Source organism: Alosa pseudoharengus, unplaced genomic scaffold (genome assembly GCF_046254945.1).
Source record: "Alosa pseudoharengus isolate Yale_2024_CS ecotype anadromous, Long Island Sound unplaced genomic scaffold, YU_APseudo_1.1 YU_APseudo_1.1_scf_8, whole genome shotgun sequence".
NCBI lineage: Eukaryota > Metazoa > Chordata > Actinopteri > Clupeiformes > Clupeidae > Alosa > Alosa pseudoharengus.
The window spans coordinates 2,700,334-2,726,948 of record NW_027468870.1 but is presented as its reverse complement, the minus strand read 5'-3'; the positions used below and the strand labels follow the sequence as shown (position 1 = coordinate 2,726,948).

Genomic DNA, 26,615 nt, shown 5'->3' with positions numbered 1-26,615 from the left:
TCGATTCCCGCCCCGTGGTCCTTTCCGGATCCCACCCCGACTCAATCTCCCACTCACTTCCTGTCAATCTCCACTATCCTATCTAATTAAAGGCATAAAAAGCCCAAAAAAAAAAGAAAAAAAAAGAAAGAGACAAATTTAGCCGTCTAGCTCCATAGACCCCCATTGTTTTTGCACTTATTCGTGATCGCCCCTAGCGGAACTGCAACAGATTGCAGGTACAATTGAGTTAATAGGGAGTGATCCGGCTCTCCGTAAACGGGCTAAATGGTGCAGCTTTCAGAGCAAAGATTCTAGAACAGAGCTTCAGAGAGACACGTTTTGAGTTTGTGGCCAAACAAGTTTCCGTGTGTATGTGCTGGATGGTTTACGTCCTTTATGAAAGTAAGTGTTTTATAGAGTTACAGACATAATGAGTCATGTTGTAGTGGTCAACATAAATGTGCCCCTTCTGTTATTAGAATGCTAAGCTGAGACTTAGCATGCTAAGCAGAGATTTAACATCATTCATTTCTTGTGTGGCTAGCTATGTAATAGGGAGGAGATGGTGTAACGTCGGTGTCGTTTGGACTGAGTGCTAGCCTCCCAGAATGCAATGTGTGTGAATGCCAGACATCCCAAGTCTCCCGGAAGTTCCAGGAGTCTCCCGCATATTGATAACGGCTCCCTGATGCCCGCAAATTAGATCAAATCTCCCGGAATCTAGAGCTAGCGAGCAAGAGCGCGCACACGAGACCGAAACTTCAAATCGTGTGTGCATCTGAGTGTAGCACGCACACGACGGAGAGGGAGAGAGGTAGTGCGTGTGTGGATGTTCAAGACAGAGAGCATCCTGATTGGCCTGTTTCAGTTCAGTTCAGTAGAAACAGGAGCGTCATGGCAGAGGCAGAGTGCCCCCAAAAAAGGACCCATTTCACATCAGACTACACGAAAGTGTACCCTTGTCTCATAAGAGTTCAAAATAACGATAGTCTTGCATGCTGCACTGTTTGTAACTGTGACTTTAGCATTGCCCATGGCGGGTTAAATGATTGCAAAAGACATGTTGAGGTGAGTTTAACAAGTGTAATTTCATGTGCATATTATTCCAGACTAGCCTACTAGATGGCTATTTGCCAAGGCTACATAAAAACCAAACTACCAAAATCTACATATTTTATTATCACAATTTCTAACTATAGGCCTTCCTTATTTGGTGTGCTGAGTAGAGACAATTAATACATAACAAAAATCTAGGCTAAACTTCATCACTATTTCAGTATCTAAGAAGGCTAAAGTATTTTTTTTTTTTTTGGGTGGGGGGGGGGTACCTCCCTGAAATGGCTTTTTGCAGGTTGGGATGTCTGGAATGCTGGTTTGTGTAATGTCGGTTTTAGTGAGTGTAATTGCGTTTTCCTTGTCATGCATGTGTTAGCTTGTGTAGCCTTTCTTTAGGTTTTACCTCATGTGCTTTACCCGGTGTATTGTATGTGACTAGCCTGCTTGTGTATCGTGCTTGTTTTATTGACTTCCCTTGTGTTTCCTTTGTAGTGTGTCTGTGTGTTTGGATGATTCCCGCTTCCGCATTAAACGTTTGATTGGACAACTGTGTGAGTCGCATTCAATCGTTACAGTATGTTGCTTAGCGTAATGGCATGGTCATTTGATATGAGATGCTTGCACTCGTAACTTCGTCACTCGTAACTTTAGGACTCTATTTTTTTTTACTAAGAGTAATTCAGGAAGCATTTTAGCCCTAAAATTAGCACCTGAGTCTGTGACAGCCTAACTCACTAAGACCGATTTACAAAACAGTTTTTTGTGGTGGCATTTCACGTTGCGATGTTTTGAAATGCATCTACAGGAGCTTCCATTCACGAGGGAACAATTTTGCATTGTAGGCATAACTAAGGGATGCAGTAACACCACCAACAACAACCAAAACTAGCCTACTCATTGTCAACATGTACATTAAATGTAACGTTTCATTGTGAATCAAATTAAAATGTTCTCCTCTTAGCAAATGTAGGCATAGGCATATGGTGACAGATTCATTTAATAATGTTGCTGCGTGAATCATGGTAAGCGCGAATGAAGTGACCACTTCTTAATGGGACTCACTGTATGGAAGTAGGCTAAGTAAAACCGAGATGTTTCAAACAAGATAAGGTTAATCAGAATTCTAGGACATGCCCGCTTGACAACGGCAGAGATAGAACTGGCATTTGGCCATAGCAACCATCCATTTAGAACGACTGGCCTTTATAGCAACCAAAGATCTTAGCTGAGATGCATGCATGCAATGTGATGTATAGAAAGGTGATGAAATATACAGAGGTCAGGTCAAGAAATATAGTGCAATGTAGACAGTAGTATACAGTTGATTTACAGAAGGTGGTTTAGAGTAATATGAAGTATTCCTTTATTCGTTTATTCTGAGATACATCTGAGATACATCAATAGGCTCTCAACAATCCCAGGCTCTCAAAATAATCCCAAACAGACATAAGGTCTTTATAGAGCAAATCCATATAGATTATTTGTCAAATAAACCAGTAAAACATAATTAGGGGATGGAATATATAACATTCATATAACATATAACATTTTCACTGATTTATTTAAAATAATATGAGCTACGAGTGTGAATAGATAGATCTATCTATCTATCTCTCTATTCACACTCATAGCTCATATTATTTTAAATAAATCAGTGAAAATGTTATATGTTATATATGAATGTTATATATTCCAAGTATCCTGACAAACAAGCAGCTTTTTAATGCCTAGGTCATATTTCATAATTTAAATTCTTCTGTAGGTTCCCTGATAGCCTAGTTTGAGAGGCGCAAGACGCGTGACATTATTTATTTTTGCCAATCACTGCTGTCGTTTTATTTCATTGATTTGATCTTAGTCATAGAAGCTAAATTCGAAGGCAGGCCACAGGTAAAATCCAACGAACAGCATTCAACCCGCAAGCCAATAGTTGAATAGCCCTCTCCTAGAGCTTTTGAGATATTGCCACTGCTCCAACACTGAAAGGCACTGTTACAATGCCTGGATCAAGCCAGGTTCAGCATAGCGTATGCCACTGTCTGCTCATGTTGGTGACCGAACCAGGGCAAGCACACTTTCGCAGTTCCCGCCGGAAATGCAGTCTAGTTAATAATATTTTCCGGGACACGAATTGTCCCATTTTTTGGTGAAAACAAACTTTTGATTATAATTTGTGCTAGTTTCAAATAAAACAGCTATTCGGTTTTGTTCTTGGTTGTGTTTATCATACATGAAATCCTGTGTAGCCTACATACACAGACATAAAAGGCATGCTTTTTGTTGATTGGCAGCAGAAATAGAACAGAAATTCTGCCACTGACTTATGCCTTGTAGTGGCATTCGAAGTAGCTGAAGAAGTGCATATTTCTTGGATGTTGGCAGTAGGCCTAGTTCTAACTACATGTAGACTACATGATCAAAGAACTTCACAAAATAACATTCCAGTTTCAATTTTTTCTGTGCTCAAATTGTGCTACTGCTCGCTCATAAAAGTGGAACAAATGTAACTCCATAGTTAGCTACCACGAAAGATTCAAAATAAAACAATAAGGCAGATTAACGTAACAGAAACAGAATAGTCACAGAGAAATAACTCTAGTAGGCTACCAAATAGCCTATTTAAACTCCCCCCAAGTGAACTGATAAAATGTAACCAAGCCAGCTGCCATGTCTCAGAACTCTAATGTTAACGTATACTGATTGGTCTATTCTGGGTCATTTTTGCCCTCAAAGAACAATATAGCATATAGCACCTTAATAATAGCAATTTAATAATTGACCATTTTTATCAGAACTTCCCCCTATTCCAAAGAGCAGCAACCGCCACTTCTGGTCACATATGTACTACAGCATGTTTACTCTATTTAGAGTTTCCGTGTGGATCAGGTCATTTCTTAAAATTATGCTATGTGTTGACGCAAAACCTTTTGAAAACGGTAAGAAAAAATAGTTTCCAAATCCTGTTGTTTTCGTGTGGGTGGGGACGGGATGTCCTTATGCAGTTTACTGTCAAACATAAACACACACACACACACACGGTGGATTAGGTTCTTCGACAGAGTTGACTTTCTCTCTCCCTTTCACACACAGACATACGATGGTAATGTAGGAACTCACCCAAAAGCCAGGTGGGTGAGCAGTGTGATGGTGATGGAGGAACTCACCCAAAAGCCAGGTGGGTGAGCAGTGTGATGGTGATGGAGGAACTCACCCAAAGGCCAGGTAGGTGAGCAGTGTGATGGTGAGGAAGATGGCCGAGATGCCGCAGCCGATGTAGGTGATGTAGTACAGAATGGTGGCCTGCAGACCACTCGTATAAATTTCATCTCCACGCAGCAGATCCTTTTGTCCAAAGCGACATACAAATACAAAAATATAATACTTAAATTTAACACGGAAAAAAATTAAAGTAGAAAAGCATTTCCTGAAGGAAATACAGTGCATGAAAATGCAAAAACTATGATGTGAAATATCATACAGAGTAAAAACAAATAATGCAGATATAGTTGCAATAGTGTTGCTAGGGTACATATGTTGGTTGTTATGCCAAATTAAGTGGTTGCTATGCTGGTTGCTTAGGTAATCCTGTTGGTTGCTATGGTGGTTGCTAGGTTGAAGTTGTGGTGGTTGCTAGGCCGTTGCTAGGGTATTTGACATGGTTGCTAGGCTGTTGATAGGGTACTTGAGGTGGTTCCTAGGCTGATACTAGGTTAGTTGTGGTGGTTGGTATGCTGGTTGCTAGGTTAAACTCATTGGTTGTTAAATTGGTTGCTAGGTTGTAACTGTGGAAGTGGTGTCTAGGCTGTTGCTAGGGTATTTGACATGGTTGCTATGGTGTTGCTAGGGTACATGAGGTGGTTGCTAGGCTATTGCTAGGTTAGTTGTGGTGGTTGCTATGCTAGTTGCTAGGTTAAACTCATTTGTTCTTATGTTGGTTGCTAGGTTGTAACTGTGAAAGCGGTTGCTAGGCTGTTGCTAGGGTATTTGACATGGTTGCTAGGCTGTTGCGAGGGTACATGAGGTGGTTGCTAGGCTGTTGCTAGGTTACTTGTGGTGGTTGCTATGCTGGTTGCAAGGTTAAACTCATTGGTTGCTATATTGGTTGCTAGGTTGTAACTGTGAAAGTGGTTGCTAGACTGTTGCTAGGGTATTTGACATGGTTGCTATTGTGACGGCTGCAGGCTGCAGGCCGTTCTTCTTGCTTGCGCGCTCTCTTCTCTCTCTGTCTCCCTTGCAGGTAATTGCTGGCGTGGGCGTGGCTAAGGCATTCCCATTACGCTACTAACCATCAGGTGTATAAAGGGTACACGGTGCACCCCTGGATGGGGGGGGCTGGGCTGCGTTTGGGCCTTTGGCGTTTTGGAGAGCTGCCGTCTTATTCTTTGTTTTTGCATCCATGCATTCACGCACTTACATCTCAACATACTTTTGCTACATGCACCCTTGCGAACATACTGACACTCATTACTGATGAAGATAACGTATCATTTCATTTATTTAATAAATACGTTAAAAGTTGGTCCTTTTCTGGTTTGTCCTCCTTTGTTTGGTTATGGCCCTTTAAGCCAGGCTGTAACATGGGGGCTCGTCAAACCAACGAGTTTAGATGCTGAGTTTTTGTAGAAGCCGACAGCGTCGGGTTACAACCAGGGCTCCAGGGCTTCAAACTATTTTTCTGGTTAATAATTATTTCGGACTGAACTTGGTGAAGGGAAGTTTTACTAGGCCTATCGTAGGCAACGATAAACTTGATCATCATCTCGGGCTCGTCTGATCGGTTTGCTGCTGCCAGCCGCCGAAAGGCTGTGGGGAGAGGGTACATTTATCTCGGCCTATGTGACCACACTGTAATGCAACTACATCCACTCTGTTTATTTGACGGGTCTCTGACCTCTCTCTCTCTCTCTCTGCAGCACACGCATTTTCAAATTTACACACAGGCACTGGGCCACGGCCAATCAGAGGGGAGGTCCCGCCCTTCACTATCTGTGATTTGTTTAAACCACGATATTGGCCAAATATGTGTCTGTTATTGAACCAAAGGTAGAGTTTCAATGCGGACACTTTTTCCTCTCTCGAATAGCTGGTCGCACCGGTGCGACCTCCGATTTTTTTTAGTCGCACTTTTGAAAAATTAGGTCGCATATGCGACCAAATTGGTCGCACTCTGGAGCCCTGACAATGCTGTATTTTCGAAAAATTTGGCAACTTTATGTTTTTTCGAGGACAAAGGAGGATCGCGGGGGTTTTGCGGCCAATTTGAAATAAGTTCTGTTTGATTATTTTTGCAGCTCTTGGAATATTTTTTCTGTGGCAGCCCAGCGCAGTTGGATTTTGCGGCCTGTGGGTAAGTGTGCCTGCGTTAGGTTACAGGTTGAAAACTTTTGTTAATTTGTCTCCCCGGTTAGGTTGGAGATCCGCCGAGGGTGGTTTTGTTGTTTTTGTGATTACTCCTGGGCTGAGGCACCGCCGTTGCATGAGGTTAAGCAGTTTGTTTGCACTTTAGCTGTCGGTATCTTGGTGTATTGAAGAGCTCAGTCCTTGGGGGTGACATGAAGACGTTAGGGGGTTAGTTCATTTAGTATGGGTTTTTGTATAGTTTAGACGGGGAGTTATAAGTTGTTGACCTGTATCCTGCGCGGGGATGCTGCCTCTAGTCATAATTGCGCAGCCTGTGTTTCTTCGGCCTCTGGTTTGTAATTTGAATTAGTTAATATTTTGTTTTGGATTCGTGATTAATTGCATTATCAGGACCATGTCATCTGTTGATGATTTTGTAGCGACTCCGTCAGCGGAGTTGTTATGTGCGTTTTCGAAGAAACAATTGTGGAAGGTTGTAGCAGCTAGCGCGGTATGAAATTAGTGGTGTGGATAAACGGTTGTAGCGCGGTATGAAATTAGTGGTGTGGATAAACGGTTGTAGCGCGGTATGAAATTAGTGGTGTGGATAAACGGTTGTGGGAGGTTGTAGCGCGGTATGAAATTAGTGGTGTGGATAAACGGTTGTAGCGCGGTATGAAATTAGTGGTTTGGATAAACGGTTGTAGCGCGGTATGAAATTAGTGGTGTGGATAAACGGTTGTAGCGCGGTATGAAATTAGTGGTGTGGATAAACGGTTGTAGCGCGGTATGAAATTAGTGGTGTGGATAAACGGTTGTAGCGCGGTATGAAATTAGTGGTGTGGATAAACGGTTGTAGCGCGGTATGAAATTAGTGGTTTGGATAAACGGTTGTAGCGCGGTATGAAATTAGTGGTGTGGATAAACGGTTGTAGCGCGGTATGAAATTAGTGGTGTGGATAAACGGTTGTAGCGCGGTATGAAATTAGTGGTGTGGATAAACGGTTGTGGGAGGTTGTAGCGCGGTATGAAATTAGTGGTGTGGATAAACGGTTGTGGGAGGTTGTAGCGCGGTATGAAATTAGTGGTGTGGATAAACGGTTGTGGGAGGTTGTAGCGCGGTATGAAATTAGTGGTGTGGATAAACGGTTGTGGGAGGTTGTAGCGCGGTATGAAATTAGTGGTGTGGATAAACGGTTGTGGGAGGTTGTAGCGCGGTATGAAATTAGTGGTGTGGATAAACGGTTGTGGGAGGTTGTAGCGCGGTATGAAATTAGTGGTGTGGATAAACGGTTGTAGCGCGGTATGAAATTAGTGGTGTGGATAAACGGTTGTAGCGCGGTATGAAATTAGTGGTGTGGATAAACGGTTGTAGCGCGGTATGAAATTAGTGGTGTGGATAAACGGTTGTGGGAGGTTGTAGCGCGGTATGAAATTAGTGGTGTGGATAAACGGTTGTGGGAGGTTGTAGCGCGGTATGAAATTAGTGGTGTGGATAAACGGTTGTGGGAGGTTGTAGCGCGGTATGAAATTAGTGGTGTGGATAAACGGTTGTGGGAGGTTGTAGCGCGGTATGAAATTAGTGGTGTGGATAAACGGTTGTAGCGCGGTATGAAATTAGTGGTGTGGATAAACGGTTGTAGCGCGGTATGAAATTAGTGGTGTGGATAAACGGTTGTAGCGCGGTATGAAATTAGTGGTGTGGATAAACGGTTGTGGGAGGTTGTAGCGCGGTATGAAATTAGTGGTGTGGATAAACGGTTGTAGCGCGGTATGAAATTAGTGGTTTGGATAAACGGTTGTAGCGCGGTATGAAATTAGTGGTGTGGATAAACGGTTGTAGCGCGGTATGAAATTAGTGGTGTGGATAAACGGTTGTAGCGCGGTATGAAATTAGTGGTGTGGATAAACGGTTGTAGCGCGGTATGAAATTAGTGGTGTGGATAAACGGTTGTAGCGCGGTATGAAATTAGTGGTGTGGATAAACGGTTGTAGCGCGGTATGAAATTAGTGGTTTGGATAAACGGTTGTAGCGCGGTATGAAATTAGTGGTGTGGATAAACGGTTGTAGCGCGGTATGAAATTAGTGGTGTGGATAAACGGTTGTAGCGCGGTATGAAATTAGTGGTGTGGATAAACGGTTGTGGGAGGTTGTAGCGCGGTATGAAATTAGTGGTGTGGATAAACGGTTGTGGGAGGTTGTAGCGCGGTATGAAATTAGTGGTGTGGATAAACGGTTGTGGGAGGTTGTAGCGCGGTATGAAATTAGTGGTGTGGATAAACGGTTGTGGGAGGTTGTAGCGCGGTATGAAATTAGTGGTGTGGATAAACGGTTGTGGGAGGTTGTAGCGCGGTATGAAATTAGTGGTGTGGATAAACGGTTGTGGGAGGTTGTAGCGCGGTATGAAATTAGTGGTGTGGATAAACGGTTGTGGGAGGTTGTAGCGCGGTATGAAATTAGTGGTGTGGATAAACGGTTGTGGGAGGTTGTAGCGCGGTATGAAATTAGTGGTGTGGATAAACGGTTGTGGGAGGTTGTAGCGCGGTATGAAATTAGTGGTGTGGATAAACGGTTGTGGGAGGTTGTAGCGCGGTATGAAATTAGTGGTGTGGATAAACGGTTGTGGGAGGTTGTAGCGCGGTATGAAATTAGTGGTGTGGATAAACGGTTGTGGGAGGTTGTAGCGCGGAATGAAATTAGTGGTGTGGATAAACGGTTGTGGGAGGTTGTAGCGCGGTATGAAATTAGTGGTGTGGATAAACGGTTGCGAAAGGATGAGTTAATTGGGTCATTGAAACAGCAGTTGGTGGAAAAAAGAATTTTGCCTCATACTCTGTTACTATCGGGAAAACCTAGCTTGACTTATGAAGGCCTTACATTTGAGCAAAGGAAAGAAATAATTGCTATGCAGCAAGAACATGACAGGGAAATGGCGAAACAGGCCAGCAGTCAACAGGTTGAACTAGAAAAACTTAGGATGTCCGAGTTGATTAAGCAAAAAGAAATTGAGATGGAAAGAATTAAACATGAACAACAGATGGAGGCAGAAAGGCTTGCGCAACAGTTTCAATTGGAGGTTGAACGTTTGAAATTGGTCGGAGAGGGGAAATTGACACCTGAAAATGTGGGCTTTAGGAGTGCGCCAGCGCGTTCATTTGATGTAGCTCGAAATCTCAAACTTTTGCCTAGATTTAATGAACGCGCTTTTTTCTCTTTATTTGAGACTGTAGCAGATGAATATGGGTGGCCTGTATCTGACCGTATGGTCATGTTACAAAGTGTCCTCACGGGTAGAGCGCAGGAGGTCTATACAGCATTGCCAGTTGAGGATCGAAAAGATTATGGTAGAGTTAAGGCTGCTGTTTTGAAAGCGTTTGAACTTGTTCCGGAGTTTTATCGCAGGCGTTTCAGAGCTTGGCGGAAAAGGGATAAGCAATGTTACGTGGAGTTTGCCAGGGAGCTGACGACCCATTTTGACCGATGGTGTTCATCACTGAATATTAAATCTATTGAAGAGTTACGGGAAAAATCATGATTATGGAACAGCTTAAAAATACCATGCCTGATCGTGTTTCTATGTATTTGAGTGAAAACAAAGCAAAAACTGTTGCTGAGGCGGCAGCATTGGCCGATGAATTCCGTTTAACTCATAGATATTATCATTCGGGTGATTCACGTATGCGAAATGATTTAAGTCGTGGAGATAATTCAAATGCACAGCGTCCGAGAAAATTTGAGTCGCCATCTGCTCCAAGAGGCTTTGTCAGTCCTCGTAGTAGTAAGGGTGGTGCAGATAAAAGATCTGTCTGTCATTACTGTTTTGAAGAGGGGCATTGGAAGGGGGAGTGTCTAAGACAAAAGTCTCGGAAAGCTGGGCCTGATACTTCTCATAGCTCAAGTGCTCTGCTAGTCGACACAGTGTCTGATTTTCTTCACAGCAGTGATAATGTTGTGTCCAAAAATGTCAATCTGACTGGCGAAAATTTTGAAATGGGGATAAAACATGATTATTCTCCGTTCATTACTGAGGGGTTTGTTTCCCTGGTGGGTGGTAATGGGAGAAGATCGATTACAATTCTGAGGGATACTGGGGCTTCGGAATCTTTTATTCTTCAGGATATGTTGCCATTCTCTCAGGCTACCAGTGCGGGGAGGAATGTGTTAGTGCGTGGAATTGGTTTGCAAACTCTATCTGTCCCATTACACAGAATGTTCCTTCAGTCCGATTTAGTGAATGGAGAGGTCATTGTTGGTATTCGTCTATCTTTGCCAGTGCATAGAGTGGATATGATACTAGGCAACAATCTAGGTGGATCTTTTGTCTGGAGAGGTGTGCCACCGCCACCTGTTGTGTGTTCTTCTCCATCACCTGATGTTGAGCTGTCTAAAAAATTCCCTGATGTGTTTGAGTCATGCGCGGTCACTCGTGCCATGTCTAAGGTCAAGTCTGAGTCTTTTTTGGATGTTAAAATCCACTCTAAAATGTCCGTGCCTGGTTGGTCTGTTCTCCCCTCCTCTGTTTCTTAAGATGAGTGGATAGCAGCCCAACAGTGCGATCCAGAGTTAAAAGGGCTATTTGACGCTGCTTTAACGGCTAACGACATAGCTTGTGCGACAAATGGATACTTTGTGCAGGATAAGGTGTTGCTGCGTAAATGGTCTTTGCAGGGTGAGCTAGGCGTGAGTGAGCCTTTGGTTCAAGTAGTTGTCCCAGCTCAGTTTCGGGAGGTAGTGCTAAAAACGGCCCATGGCGATTTGTCTGGCCATCTCGGTGTTAGAAAAACTTACGATCGAGTTTTGCAGCATTTCTACTGGCCCAAACTGAAAAAAGACATAGCTCACTATGTTAAGACTTGCCATACGTGCCAGATGACGGGGAAACCGAATCAAGTTTTAAAGCCGGCGCCCTTGTACCCGATTCCATTTTACTTCAAAAATGTTTACAGATATTTTGAAGTGTTTGGGAATTAAACAGAATTTGTCTAGCGCGTATCACCCACAGAGCCAGGGAGCTCTGGAGAGATTTCATCAGACCCTCAAATCTCTTCTGCGCACATATTGTGTTGAATTAAAACGTGATTGGGAGGACGGGCTGCCTTGGCTCATGCTGGCCGCCAGAGAAGTCATGCAGGAGAGCCTGGGTTTTAGCCCTAATCAGCTTGTTTTCGGGCATAATGTACGTGGCCCATTGGCAGTTCTTAAAGATGGTTTGACTCAGGAAGAGCCACCAATGTCTTTAGCAGATTATGTGCACGGTTTTCGCAGGCGGCTGTTTTTGGCAGGCGAGTGCACTCGGGAAAAACTTCAAGATGCGCAGGTTAAAATGAAGTGTCTTTTCGATCGGGGTTCTGAGGTCCGTGAATTTAGGCCTGGGGATCAAGTCCTGGCCTTGTTGCCTTCACCTGGTTCTCCTTTTTGTGCGAAGTTTGTTGAGCCTTACTCTGTTATACGAAAAATGTCTGAACAAAATTACTTAATTTCCACCCCTGATCGTAGAAAGCCCTCGCAAATATGTCATGTTAATTTATTGAAGCCTTATTTTCAGCGTGATTTGAATGTTCCCTCGGTGGTAGCCGCGGGTGTTTCCACTGTAAGCTCTGTCGAAATGTCTACGCGTGTTTCGTCTTCCTCGGTGGCAGCGGGGAGAGAGGAATTTCCCGATACGGCAGGCATGCAACCAAGATTGAAAAACTCTGAGACGTTGGAAAATCTGGAACCGTTGTTGGGGCATTTGTCTTCATTGCAACGTATGGAGTTGGCACAAATTATTGCTGATTTTCCCATGCTGTTTGGTGATACTCCTTCTCGCACACACTTAATAGCACATGATGTGGACGTGGGTGATGCTTTGCCTATTCGGCAACGTTTTTACCGTGTGCCATTAGAAAAAAAGCAAAAATTGGAAGCCGAAGTTCAATATCTATTAGAGAATGATTTAGCTAGGCCTTCTTTCTCTAGTTGGGCTTCACCGTGCATTCTTGTAGGTAAACCAGATGGGACATCTCGATTTTGCACGGATTACCGTAAATTAAACAAAATCACGAAGCCTGATGCTTTCCCGCTTCCTCGTATGGAAGACTGCATCGACCAGGTTGGCGCTGCCAAGTTTGTGAGCAAGTTTTGATCTGCTTCGCGGTTATTGGCAAGTTCCATTAACACCTCACGCACAAGAAGTAACATCTTTTATCACTCCAACAGGTTTATATTCTTACTCTGTAATGAGTTTTGGCCTTCGCAACGCTCCTGCCACGTTTCAAAGGCTTATGAATAAAATAGTGTTCGGTCTTGAAGGTGTTGCAGTGTATCTGGATGACGTCATCACGTACAGTGATACCTGGGCTCAGCATTTGGTGCGGGTGCGTGCGCTTTTCCAGCGCTTGGCAGATGCGCATTTGACTGTAAATCTGGCGAAGTGCGAATTTGCCAGAGCTACAGTCATTTATCTGGGAAAAGAGGTTGGTCACGGGAAATTTGGTGTTCTCAGCGCAAAAATAATGGCCATTGAACGTTTCTCACCTCCGACGACAAAAAAAGAGCTAATGCGCTTTCTAGGGATGGTTGGCTATTATAGGAGTTTTTGCCCAAATTTCTCAACCGTTGTCGCGCCATTAACTGATTTGCTCAAGGATTCAGCTAAATTTTGTTGGTCGGAGAAATGTGAACAGGCTGTCCAGAATGTTAAAATGTTGTTAACCACTGCTCCAGTACTCGCAGCTCCTCAGCTTGATCAGCCGTTTATAGTTCAAGTCGACGCAAGTGAGGTTGGAGCCGGAGCAGTGTTGTTGCAGACACACGGTGATGGGCTGGATCACCCCGTCTGTTTCTTCTCCCAAAAATTTAATGTACACCAGCGAAATTATTCGGTTATTGGGAAGGAAACGCTGGCTTTAATTTGGTGTCTCCAACAATTTCATGTATATGTGGGTGGTGGAGCACCAGTCGTCGTTTATTCCGACCACAATCCTTTGACGTTTCTTCATTCCTTACATAGTCCAAGTCAGCGCTTGATGCGCTGGATTCTTTTCTTACAGCCCTACAACCTTCAAATTAAACACATTCGCGGGGCTGATAATGTACTGGCTGATACATTGTCACGTGCTCCGATAGAGTAAAACTAATGTAAATGTAACTGTAACAATTGTTCTTTATTCTCTTTTTCCGCTTTCTCCTCTCCTCCTACTTGCTGTTCTTCCAAATCCTTAATTTGCTTTCGTAGGATCCCGATTGCTGGAGTGTTAGAACTGGTGAGCTGGTGCGAGAGATGAATTCCGGTAAAAATGGGAAATGGGTATTTTTGGGAGGTACATTTACATGGGTTGTTGTTGGGTTTAGAATACTTTTTGTTAGTTTATTATTATTATTATTATTATTGCATTCATTTCATGTTAATTGGGTTCAACTGGGGTCCGAATTTTTTAAGGTGGGGGGTGTGACGGCTGCAGGCCGTTCTTCCTGCTTGCACGCTCTCTTCTCTCTCTGTCTCCCTTGCAGGTAATTGCTGGCGTGGGCGTGGCTAAGGCATTCCCATTACGCTACTAACCATCAGGTGTATAAAGGGTACACGGTGCACCCCTGGATGGGGGGGGCTGGGCTGCGTTTGGGCCTTTGGCGTTTTGGAGAGCTGCCGTCTTATTCTTTGTTTTTGCATCCATGCATTCACGCACTTACATCTCAACATACTTTTGCTACATGCACCCTTGCGAACATACTGACACTCATTACTGATGAAGATAACGTGTCATTTCATTTATTTAATAAATACGTTAAAAGTTGGTCCTTTTCTGGTTTGTCCTCCTTTGTTTGGTTATGGCCCTTTGAGCCAGACTATAACACTATGCTGTTGCTAGGTCGATAGTTTAAATGGTTAAATTATTTGCTACGTAGATGAGGTTTAATATAGTTGGAATGACTGAACTAGGTAGATGAGGTTTAATATAGTTGGAATGACTGAACTAGGTAGATGAGGTTTAATATAGTTGGAATGGCTGAACAGTTAAATAGGTGGATAGTTTAAAAGGTTAAATTATTTGCTAGGTAGATGAGGTTTAATATAGTTGGATTGACTGAACAGTTAAATAGGTGGATAGTTTAAATGGTTAAATTATTTAATAGAGAATTATTGTAGAGAGGACTTTTATTTTGAAACAGTTGTGGACAGAGGAAACAGTTGAACATGATGTGTAGTCTTAAGAGAATGAGACTGAGACTGGTTGCACCTTAAGTTAAGTTTTTCCCTTAAAATCTGATTTAAGGGTCCCTTAAAATAAAAACGGTTGCACAAACACCCTTAAGTTTTCTCCTTAAGGGTTCCTTAACATTTTCCCTTAGTATTTAGGGTTTGTCCTTATCTTGTAAGAAATCCCTGAACTGAATTGATGCTGATAAATGACGTTTAGTCAGCAAGTTGGAAGGAAAAATAAAAGCAACATTTGAAAAATTTAAAATATACCTATTACTATGAGGGTTGTTATATAATGCCATTATAATAATTTGTCGCATATCTGAACATCTGAACATTATATTTTCCATGATAATGACTGGGAATAATAGTAGAGTGATAGCTCACATATAGCAGAAAGCCCCAAATGCAATTTTTACACACTGTATGCTATATCGCGAAGTGCTTGTGGCTAAAATAATTATTAGGATTAGCTTAATGTATTTTTACATTTGCCGTAGTATTGTTGATGGGTTTACCGTATTTTCCGTCGCACCGGAGTATAAGTCGCACCAGTCAAAAATTGTGTCAATTAAGAGGAAAAAAACACATATATAAATGTTGCACCTGAGTCGCAGGACCAGCCAAACTATGAAAAAAAGTGCGACTTATAGCCCGGAAAATACGGTAATAACACATCAAGGGGGTCCTTGGCCAGAACCAGTATTTGGGGGGCCTTGTCGTGGTAAAGTATGTGGTATTTGGGGGGCCTTGTCGTGGAAAAGTTTGGGAACCCCTGCTCTAGAGTGCCAGCAATCTAGACCATTGTTGATGATTTTTGTACAGCCACAGCATATTCTGTGTTATAGCTATGAACACATACAATGGCTCGTTTAAAAGGTGAGACTTTAATCTCTTAGTGGGTGCAAACCGTGTATTTCTACACACCTCTGTTCCTGAGAAATCCCAAGCTAAACAGTGGCTAGTTTTCATCAAAATCTCTGTTTTTTTCTAGAAATGGAGATATAACGTCTTTCATGAAATTGAAAGTGTTGCCTGTAAACTTTCCGGGAAGTGATCAGCGAGAACTGGCGAGACTGCCACCTAGTGATAGACCCACGAAAATGGCCTGGTTTTGAGCTGCCGTGCATGCGTCACTGATTCGACCCAAAGCGGCAACCGAGTTATGATAAAATGTCCAGATTGTGCGTTTTCATGAGTTTTCGATCGTCATATATAGTTCATTTCCATTCATCACAGAGTTCCCAAAATCACATATAAGGTGTGTTAGAGTGTCTAGTTTCGTATATCGTATATATATATTCGTATATCGTATATATATATTCGTATATCCAATCACTCAACCCATTTTGGCACTCAATGAGTTAACTAAGGAAACATTTTAAGGTATTCTGTGCAACACCCTTAAGTAAATCCCTTACCTAAGGAGAAATTAAGGGCCCATCCCATTTCTCTCCCCTTAAAACTTCCACTTGGTTTTGATTGCCCTCAACATTAAAGCCCCCTCGAAAGGGAAGTGGGGTGAAGATCTTTCCCTATGAATTGGGACACCACTATATGCATATTAGCGTAGCGAACGTGCTCACCTACGTCACGCGCAGTGCCGACGTGTCTACCGGTAGTAGCCTGCTACTATTTTCATTCAGGAACATGCCCGTTCCAGCGGTCATTGTTGTGTGGGCTGTGCTGGTTTATCTACGTCTGGTTAATCAACAAAGATATTCGTGTTCATGTGAACACCAGAACACACATCCTAAATATTGACAAAACTACCCAGATCAAATATAACGTTGTTTGATGGGCAGACTCTCTCAAAGCACTCAGCAGATATCATGAACATCGTCAGATAGCTTCGTGAGATATTTTCTAACATTAGTGTTCAAAACTCAACAGTCCATCAGATGTGCTTCAAACTAACATATTCCAACATATTTTGACATTTTAATATGCTTATTTGCGAAAATATATGAAAAATTTGGCCGGCTCGCTTAGCTCGCACGGTATCCTGGGTAATTTCATCTCCCACTTCGTTTTAAGCCTGCATCGGTCCTGGCTATATTTTGAGGGTTGATTTTAAGGGGAAAATAGCACTTCCCCTTGCTCCCTAAAGTAATGGGACACCCTAGCCCTACACATGCACGCGCAAAAACGAGGGTTAGGGCAAAAATCTAGGGGTAGGGGAGGTATTGGGACGGGCCCTTAGTCTTAAGGGTCATACTTAAGGAAAAAAACTTAAGGTGCTTTGTGCAACCGGTCACTGGCCCCCCGGCAGAAGATTCTAATTGCTGTGATGTCATAAAGGCCTATGTTAAGTCAATGGGGACAATTTGAAGTTTAATAACACTAAAACCACTGAACCGTTTTACGTCATTCAAACACTCCTACAAAGGTCTTGTAACGGACAATTGTACAATGTATTTTTTACATTTGTGAACTTTATACTTTTTGAGATATGTACGATAAAAGAGCAATAAATTCCCATTGAGTTAACATTGAGTGCTGTGGCTGCAACTTTTAACATTATGACGTGACCTGCAGCTGAAAGCAATCAACCACTGCACTGCAATCTTTCTACCACTGGAGCCGTGAGTCTTCTGAACGTTCGTCTTATCGCCTGCTGCGATCCCAGTTTACTTGCTCGTAACTGTCCTTCAGAGACACATTTCTCTAATTACAGACAAGGTAAGTGGTCCGATTTTTGGCATTTGACTCATTTATGTCGTCAAACATTATGTTGTATGAAATGATAGGTCACAAATAGCAACATTAGGGGAATAGTTAACGTTAGCACTTGATCTGTTAATATTTATTATTTAAGGAAACCCACCTAGCTTCTAATCAACGTTCAATATGTCGTCAACTTTAAAGTGACCGGTTAGTTGTAGGTTTAGATAACGTTACGACAATCAAACCTAACGTTGCTCCCAGCTAAACGTTAACGTTACATTTGCTCACTAACCAGTAGGGCTGGGCGATATGGCTGAAAACTGTATCACGATATAAGTATTTCATATCGGTCATATCGATAATTATAGATTTTTAAAAAATCTATTTCAGATAAGGACCAGAAGGGGAAAAAAGGTTCAATTTAAACACTTTTATTTTAAACTTAACCTTCCTCTGATTTGAATCACCTCAGTTATCAATCAAAGCAAACAGGGAAAAGAAATAGCAACACAATCATGAAAAACACTCAAATAAATAATTGTGCACATAAGTCTGAATGAGCAGCACTGGTTGAAGCCTGGAAATATTGTAAACAAAGTAATTTGCTAGTTTATCATAGTAAGTCTACTGGTTAGACTGTTCAGTTTCCCCACGTGTGTTTAAGTTTCAAATGAATAATTTTTCTCCGTGGGACAGGCCCGTTTGAGTCTTGGAAAATACTTTTCCATTTGCATCGGGATTGAGTTGATTAGAATTTAGCAGTCAATTTGAATGCAACAGTTTTGAACAAATTCGTGCAGCGTGCTAATGATGCTAACTGGATTTAATAGCAATTCAGTCGTCTTGCACGATTGTGAATGTTTGGATTACATGTGCATGCTGAGGAGGGATGCACCTAGAGAGAGAGAGAGAGCGCGCGCACGGGGCAAGGACTCATTGAGAGTCTGTGTTGAGGTAGGCCTACTTCAATCGTCTACTCTGGTAGAGTTGCACATACTAGCTACAATGCAAGATATATTTAGCCTATTTATTTATGGACAACATAAGGCGGGAGGTGTGTGTTGCTTTTAATTATCGAATGTTCTATTGAACGCATTTTTCATTGATATCGATTACATGTCTATTGCGATACATATCGCTATCGTTTTATCGCCCAGCCCTACTAACCAGCATTAACGTTAAGGTTAACCAGATAAAGTAGCCTAATCGTATTGTACGGATACTATCTGGCTCTTGATTAAATACACCTGCGGAAAGGGACCTGATGAAAGCCATACTGTTTGGAAACAGACCATATGACCAAAGTATTGTTAAAACACACTACAGAAGTAGAGGTAGGCCTATAACGTTTGTGTTGTCAACATAGGCTACAGAGTATGTTTACTTAGCCTAGGCCAGTGGTTCTCAAACTTTTTCTTTCATTCCCCACTTTGATCAAGGGGGCATTTTCGAGCCCCACCTGTCCTTCATCGCTCTAAGAAAGTGGTAGGTCAAGCTTAAAATTGTCAAATTTATTGAAATAATGACAAGTTCTAAATATATCCTCTTCAGCAGAGTTAAAATCAGCTGGTGCTGCAGATATAATAATAAAATATAGCCGCAAGCGGCAATGGCGGCCCGAGCACCTGCGGGCCGCAACCCGTGACATGTCGGAATCCAACAAAGCACCGACGTGGTGCGTTTGTGAAATGTACATATTTGATGCGTGTGCTATTTGTTTTTGTATTTTATTTTCTGCCACATGTACTTGCTTGGCCAGGTGGGGGCGCAATGCAAGGCAGGCCCATTGGGTGTCATCATAATCATAATATATATTAACCTGAGATATTTCAGACGATTCATTTTAAGCAAAGAACATTTCTGATACACTTTTTGGTTGGCCAGATGGTGGCGCTATGTTAGGCATGGAAATTACACATGTGAATATCATCACAATAATGATATCCAATTTTTTTGTAAACGTTCAGATCAATCACTTAAGGCATTCTCCATTTTCTGGCACATTTCCTGCTTGACCAGGTGGTGGCGCTATGCCAGGCAGGCCCATTGGGTGTCTGGATATCATCATAATTATAATATCTATTAACATGAGAAGTTTCAGACCATTTATTCAAAGCATAGAGCATTTCTGGCACATTTCCTGCTTGGCCAGATGGTGGCGCTATGCTAGGCCTGTGAATTACGAATGTGAATATCATCACAATAATGATGTCTGATATTTTTATAAAGTTTCAGATCAATCACTTAAGGCATTGTCCATTTCTGGCACATTTCCTGCTTGGCCAGGTGGTGGCGCTATGCCAGGCAGGCCCATTGGGTGTCTGGATATCATCATAATCATTATATCTATTAACCTGAGAAGTTTCAGACCATTCATTCAATGCACTGTGATTTATGACACATTTCCTCTTTATGTGGTGAGATCTTAAAATCATATCAAATATATTACAACATTCAAAAATCCCTTCACAATTTAACATCAGCGACATCTTGGCATAATTTTGGCCAAATTTCAAATGAATCTGACAAACCGTCTAGGAGGAGTATGTTCAAATTGATCATATGAAATCAGTATAATTGTCATTCTTTCTGTTGCCAGGTGGTGGCGCTATGCCAAACATGCATTATGGGCATGTGAATATTATCATTAACATGGTCTTTAATGACCTGTGAAATTTAAAACATTTCAAGCCATGCATGGTGAATTATGACACATTTATTGTTCATGTGGAAGGGTATTAAAATTAATAATTTCGCCATTTTGTCAAATTACAACATATCAAAAAAAGGCTTCACAATTTAGAATCAGGAACATCTCGGCGTCATGTATACCAACTTTGACATGAATCGGATCAACCGTCTAGGAGGAGTACGTTAAAATTGGTCATGTCCACAACGCACAAAATCTCAATTACCTCACTTCCTGTGGGCGTGGCTAATGGCATGTTAATAGAAAAGTTGTTTGTTTTTGGGAGTTACATACACCCACCAAATTTGGTGGGTGTATCTAAAACTATATGCCAACCACAAGTCACTGTGACGTAAGCACGCTATGACGCTATGGAGTTCCTGGGCAACACCCGGTGCCAAGCTTTTATCCCTGTCTATTCACTGTACCACTTGATGTGTGTTCCAAATTTCATGCGTTTTCACACATGGGAAGCACCTCTTTTGGGATCACAATTCAGCACATATTTCATTACATTAGTCTGCACAAAATCCCAAATATCTCACTTCCTGTTGGGCGTGGCTAATGCATTGTACATAGGAAAGTTGTTCATCTTGGAGAGATACAGACACCTACCAAATTTGGTGTGTGTAGCTGAAATTATATGCCAACCACGGGATCAGTCATCTAAGGGGGCGTAAGGGGGCGCTAGCGAGTCTCTGGGCCATACCCGGGGCCAATTTTCTTTACCTAGCTGCTTTGTGTGACACTTGATGTGTGTGCCAAATTTCAAGACTTTTCGATTATGTTAACCACCTCAAAATATTTGCCAACCACGGGATCAGTCACCTAAGGGGGCGCTAGCGAGTCCCTGGGCCACGCCCGGGGTCAAGCTCTTGTACCTAACTGCGATGCGTGACACCTGACGTGTGTGCCAAATTTCAAGAGTTTTCGACCATGTTAACCACCTCAAAAACAGGAAAGCAAAAAAGTGGAATAACAATAATAATAATAATCCTTACAAAAACAATAGGGCCTTGCGCCCTTCGGTGCTCGGGCCCTAATATAATAATCCTTACAAAAACAATAGGGCCTTGCGCCCTTCGGTGCTCGGGCCCTAATAATTTCGCCATTTCGTCAAATTACAACATATAAAAAAAAGCTTCACAATTTATAATCAGGAACATCTTGGCGTCACGTATACCAACTTTGACATGAATCGGATCAACCGTCTAGGACAGGGGTCCCCAACCTTTTATGTACCATGGACCGGTTTGATTCCTTTTTTTTTTTTCACGGACCGGCGGGGGGGGGGGGTCGGGGGTTCCATGTTCCATATGTGTTGTGCATGCATTACTTGAAAAGAACTAGTTCCAGTTATGTATGAACAGTGAAGGTAACGATCTCTTGTGAAAAACGTGAACTTGAAGAAGTGAAAATTTAACAATATGAACTATGAATATTGAACAACTTGAAGCTACATCTATAAGTGTGAACATGCTTAACAAAATATGGGAACAAAACATGCTATGTGCGCTGCGGTGGGCTTTGCCGCGATTATGGACACGTACCAAATGAGTCATGTGAAACGCCTGTGGGCACATTGGAGAAAGCCATGAGCGTCCCTCTCGCACGATAAAGGTGTTGAAAACGGCCAATAAACTCCTCTCAGCGGGCAATAGATGGCAAGGGCATGTCACATATTATTGTCTTTTTGATTAGGCCTACCAAGCACATATTCACGTTTAAATGGAGGTTACTGGATAATTTAAAACAAAAGCAAATTGTCCTGAAAGCATACGATATGTCGCCCTTGGATTGAAAGTCAAAACTTTGAATGCGTCCTATGAAGCGCCTGTGTGTTGCATTGGAGAAAGCCATGAGCGTCTCTCTCGCAAAATAAGTATAAGTATATATACTCTTTTGATCCCGTGAGGGAAATTTGGTCTCTGCATTTATCCCAATCCGTGAATTAGTGAAACACACTCAGCACACAGTGAGGTGAACGTGAAGCACACACTAACTACCTGCAACAACAGCGGGAAAAACATGGGAACTAAACGTGCATTACGAATATAATCAGTGGGAGCCCTGCTTGTTTCCCTGCAACAAGAAGCTTCCATCTGGGGGTGATGGAAGACAGTGACACCCTCAGTGTGTTTGAAATGTCCAGTCGATTGCGCAATTTGGTCTTAGTTGCAGTCATTGCCGAAAACCCGGAAAATCTCTGGATATTCTGCTTTGGTTTTGATCCAAAAACCCGCCAGAGGTTTCCTTATATACACTCTTAAGACCACTGTCATTTGCAATTTCGATCAACTGCTCTTCCTCCTGCACTGACAAGTTAGGACTATTCGGGATATTGACAAATGGGTTTGCGGACCCACTCATTGGTTTGCCGTGGATCTTTGGAGGATGGGAAGTAACGCTCAAACTCATTTGAAAGCGCAACAAGGTGATCGCGCACCAGCTGCGAGAGAAAGGGCCCTGCCTCAGTCTCCCAAAACCCGCACTACTGTTTGGAAAATATCAAATACACCCCGGTCCACTCGTCGTCCCCACAAATCAAGCTTGGCTTTAAATGCAGCGACTTTATCTGCCAGTTTAAAGACAGTCGTCATTCTCCCCTGGAGTGACAGGTTGAGGTCATTAAGCAACCCGAATATGCCACACAGGTAAGCGAGTTTTGACACCCAGTCCTAATCACTAAAATGTGCAGCTAACGGTGACTTTTTTTCTGTAAGAAATCTCTGCAGCGGCTCTCGCAACTCAAACACTCTGGCCAGTGACCTGCTAAAGATGCTTGTTTTTTTGTTGCTCATTCTAGCAGTTTAGCTAACTTCGTGTGACACTACCGTTCGCCAAGAACTGATCAAGTGAAGTGAGCTGACCTGAGGCTGCGCAGCGCTGAAGGCAATACTGTATGTAAAAGTGTTGAAGGCGGGACAGACAGACAGTAAGAAAATAGACCTTGCAAAATGCAAACATGCGTGCAATCAAACAACTGCATATAGGCCTATGCCATGTAAAAACGTGACATTATTGCGAATTAAATTTAGTTTAGATTGCATGCATTTTTTTAAAAAACTCATGTCGTAGGCTACAGCCCGGTTAGGAATGTCCTGCGGCCCGGTACCGGGCCGCGGACCGGTGGTTGGGGACCGCTGGTCTAGGAGGAGTACGTTAAAATTGGTCATGTCCACAACGCACAAAATCCCAATTACCTCACTTCCTGTGGGCGTGGCTAATGGCATGTTAATACAAAAGTTGTTTGTTTTTGGGAGTCACATACACCCACCAAATTTGGTGTGTGTATCTAAAACTATATGCCATAAGGGGGCGCTATGGAGTTCCTGGGCCACGCCCGGTGCCAAGCTTTTCCCCTGTGTATTCACGGTACCTCTTGATGTGTGTGCCAAATTTCATGCGTTTATACCAATGGGAAGCACATCTTTTGGCATCACAATTCATCACATTTTAGTCCGCACAAAATCCCAAATACCTCACTTCCTGTTGGGCGTGGCTAATGCATTGTACGAAAGGTGTTCATCTTGGGGAGATACACACACCTACCAAATTTGGTGTGTGTAGCTGAAAGTATGTGCCAACCACTGGATCAATCACCTAAGGGGACACTACTGAGTCCCTAGGCTACGCCCGGGGTCAAGCTCTTGTACCTAACTGCGTTGCATGACACCTGACGTGTGTGCCAAATTTCAAGGGTTTTTGACCATGTGAACTACCTCAAAAACAGGAAAGCAAAAAAGTAGAATAACAATAATACTCAATAATAATAATAATAATAACTAGATGTACCGCAGAGCGGTACAAAATATGACCGCCGCCCAGTCCAGCACATTTTTTCCACAAAAATAAATCACCCTGAAAGGCCTATATGATTGTCTATATGAACTGTCTCACTAAATTGCATTATCCACACTCAATTCTCACTGGTATCTGCTAGACAACAAGTACCAAAACATGATTAATGCATAGATTTCACATGTAAAATTCATTTTATACAACCCCACCTCCATCTTGCCTGTTCATAATTATGAGAAATTCTTGAATTGTGTGCATGTGTGCATGTACATGTTTATGTTATGTGTGTGTGTGTGTGTGTGTGTGTGTGTGTGTGTGTGCGTGCTTGTGTGTGTGCCTGCGTATGTGCCTGTGCATGCAAGCGTACATATGTCTACTGTGTGAGTATGTGTCATACGTATGATTACTGTGAATGTATGTGTGTGTGTGTGTGTATCTGTTTGTGCACATGTGTGCACATGAAATGGGTTAACATGACCCCTGGAGGCAAACATACGGAAAAAAATGGTCATCCTAGGCCCTACAGTTCTCAAGATATTCACAGAGAACTGTGTGTGCCCTACCCTCCTTTCGGGGGGTCCAGTCCAGCGGGGGGGCTACAGATCAAAACGAAAAACGACGGTTCCATGTGGGGTTACATGCCCACCAAGTTTTGTGTACCCCGGTCTTTCAGTGTCCCGGGAATCCCTGTTGGTGTACGTCACTAAATGTACACATAAATTATTTTATTGTAAGGCCCCCCATGAACGAAAGTACACAAAACTTGGCATGCATTCGGAGGGTGTCATAATGATCCTACACTTTTATTTTCGTGCAGTTTTGACCTTGTCAGCCAGAGATATTGTGATGAAAACACCTGATTTTTTGCTTTTTAATTTTTAACTAGGTGGCGCTATTCATGAAATAAGTGGTAATGGGATGGGTTGACATGCCCCCTTAAGACCAACATACATAAAAAAGGTGGACCTCCTAGGCCCTACGGTTCTCGAGATATTCACAGAAAACTGTCTCCGGCCACCTACAGGCCAGTTGGTGTATAGTAACATAAATGAATTTATTGTGTGGCCCCCCATGAACGGAATTCCACAAAACTTGGCGTGCATACAGAGGGTGTCATAATGATCCTACACTTCCAATTTCGTGCAGTTTTGACTATGTTAGGTCACAGATACCTGCGATTACAACACCTAATTTTTACTTTTTTGTGTTTAACTAGGTGGCGCTATACATGAAATGAGTGGTTATGTAATGGGTTGACATGGCCCCTTGAGATCAACATACAAAAAAAAATGGTCCTCCTAAACCCTACGGTTCTCGAGATATTCACAGAAAACTGTGTCTGCCCTACCCTCCTTTCGGGGGTCCAGTCCAGCGGGGGGGCTACAGATCAAAACGAAAAACGATGGTTCCATGCTATCCATGTGGGGTTACATGCCCACCAAGTTTCGTGTTCCCCGGTCTTTCGGTGTCCCGGGAATCATTGACGAAAATTTGGGCATGCGAAAAAAAAAAAAAAAAAAAAAAATTCTGACTAAACCTATATGACCACCGCTTCGATGCGCGGCAGTCATAATAATAATCCTTACAAAAACAATAGGGCCTTGCGCCCTTCGGTGCTCAGGCCCTAATAAATACATAATGTGCCATTGCAAATTAAACACACATATTTCTGTTTTCCAGCAACATAAGAGGCCAATATTTTACAGCATTGTACAATATATTCAAGGAAATACCAACATGCTACATTAAATGGATCCATAATCCAGTCGTACTGAGCACTGCTGGTTGGGAAATATTTTTGAAATAAACTTTGCAGGGATGTGATGTAGGCCTACTGTTTAATACATGGGATCATGGGAATACAGTGGCTCCCGAATCAGATGTTTCAGCGATTTCACTCAGATTGTCAAAGGCATAATACTGTCGCGATCGAGGCGCCTGTCCCATAAGTTTTTTGGTGAATGCAGTAATCTTATCTGCTAGGTGAGGTAGGTGCTTGTTTTTGCCTTGTAACTGGAGATTTAACTCATTGAGCTTTCCAAATATATCGCTAAAATAGGCCAGCTTCGTCAAGAAATTCATTAGTGAATGTGCTGGCAGATTAAAACATGCGCTCTTCATCCAAGAAGAGGCGACTCGGAGCTCAAACATGCGCGACAGCACTTTACCTCGGGAAAGCCACCTTGCCTCGCTGTGAAACAGTACAGCCTTTTGGTCAGCTCCCATCTCCTCGCAAAGTGCGGAGAATAGACACACTTTTAAGGGCCGGGTCTTGATGAAATTCACCACTCTCACAACCTCGTTCAAAATCTCATTCAGGTCGGGACTAACTAAGCTGCCTTGACACGAGCACTTCCCTATGAATAACACAGTGCATCAATTGCGCATCGGGTGCTACCTGGGCCTAGGCTACAGATAAAAAAATAAATAAAAAAAAACTCCTGTTTTTCACGTCAGTTCACGCCCCACCTGGCATGTCTCGTCGCGACCCACAGTTTGAGAAACGCTGGCCTAGGCTAACGTTACTCATTTCTGCATTATTCTGACCTAAAAATTAAAGCGTAGCCTGACACACCAATCAAGCTTTCCAGTTGTAGTACATCCTAGAGTAGGCCTACATCGTAATCTGTAGAAAAAATGTGGATGACAGACCTAGCAAGCTGTAAGCTCTAGTGTAGTTGGTTATCAAGATACATATCAGAATGGTCCATCCTTAAGACTCAGTTTTTTGATTATCAACAGCAACAACAAACCCTTTGGACCCTGTTTACTTTAACAGTTTGGCTATCAACTATCCTTTAACTGAAATGAATAAAACACAAAATGTTGCTTTGTTTGTAACGAAATACTATAGGCTAGTATATTTAACTACCATTACAGAGTTATAGTGCATCAACCTC

The 26,615-nt window shown here is 42.5% G+C and overlaps 1 pseudogene; it reads right to left on the bottom strand.

Annotated features, from left to right (window-relative positions):
* Window positions 1–26,615, bottom strand: part of LOC143112006 (adhesion G-protein coupled receptor G2-like) — a 45,872-nt pseudogene that overhangs the window by 15,337 nt on the left and 3,920 nt on the right.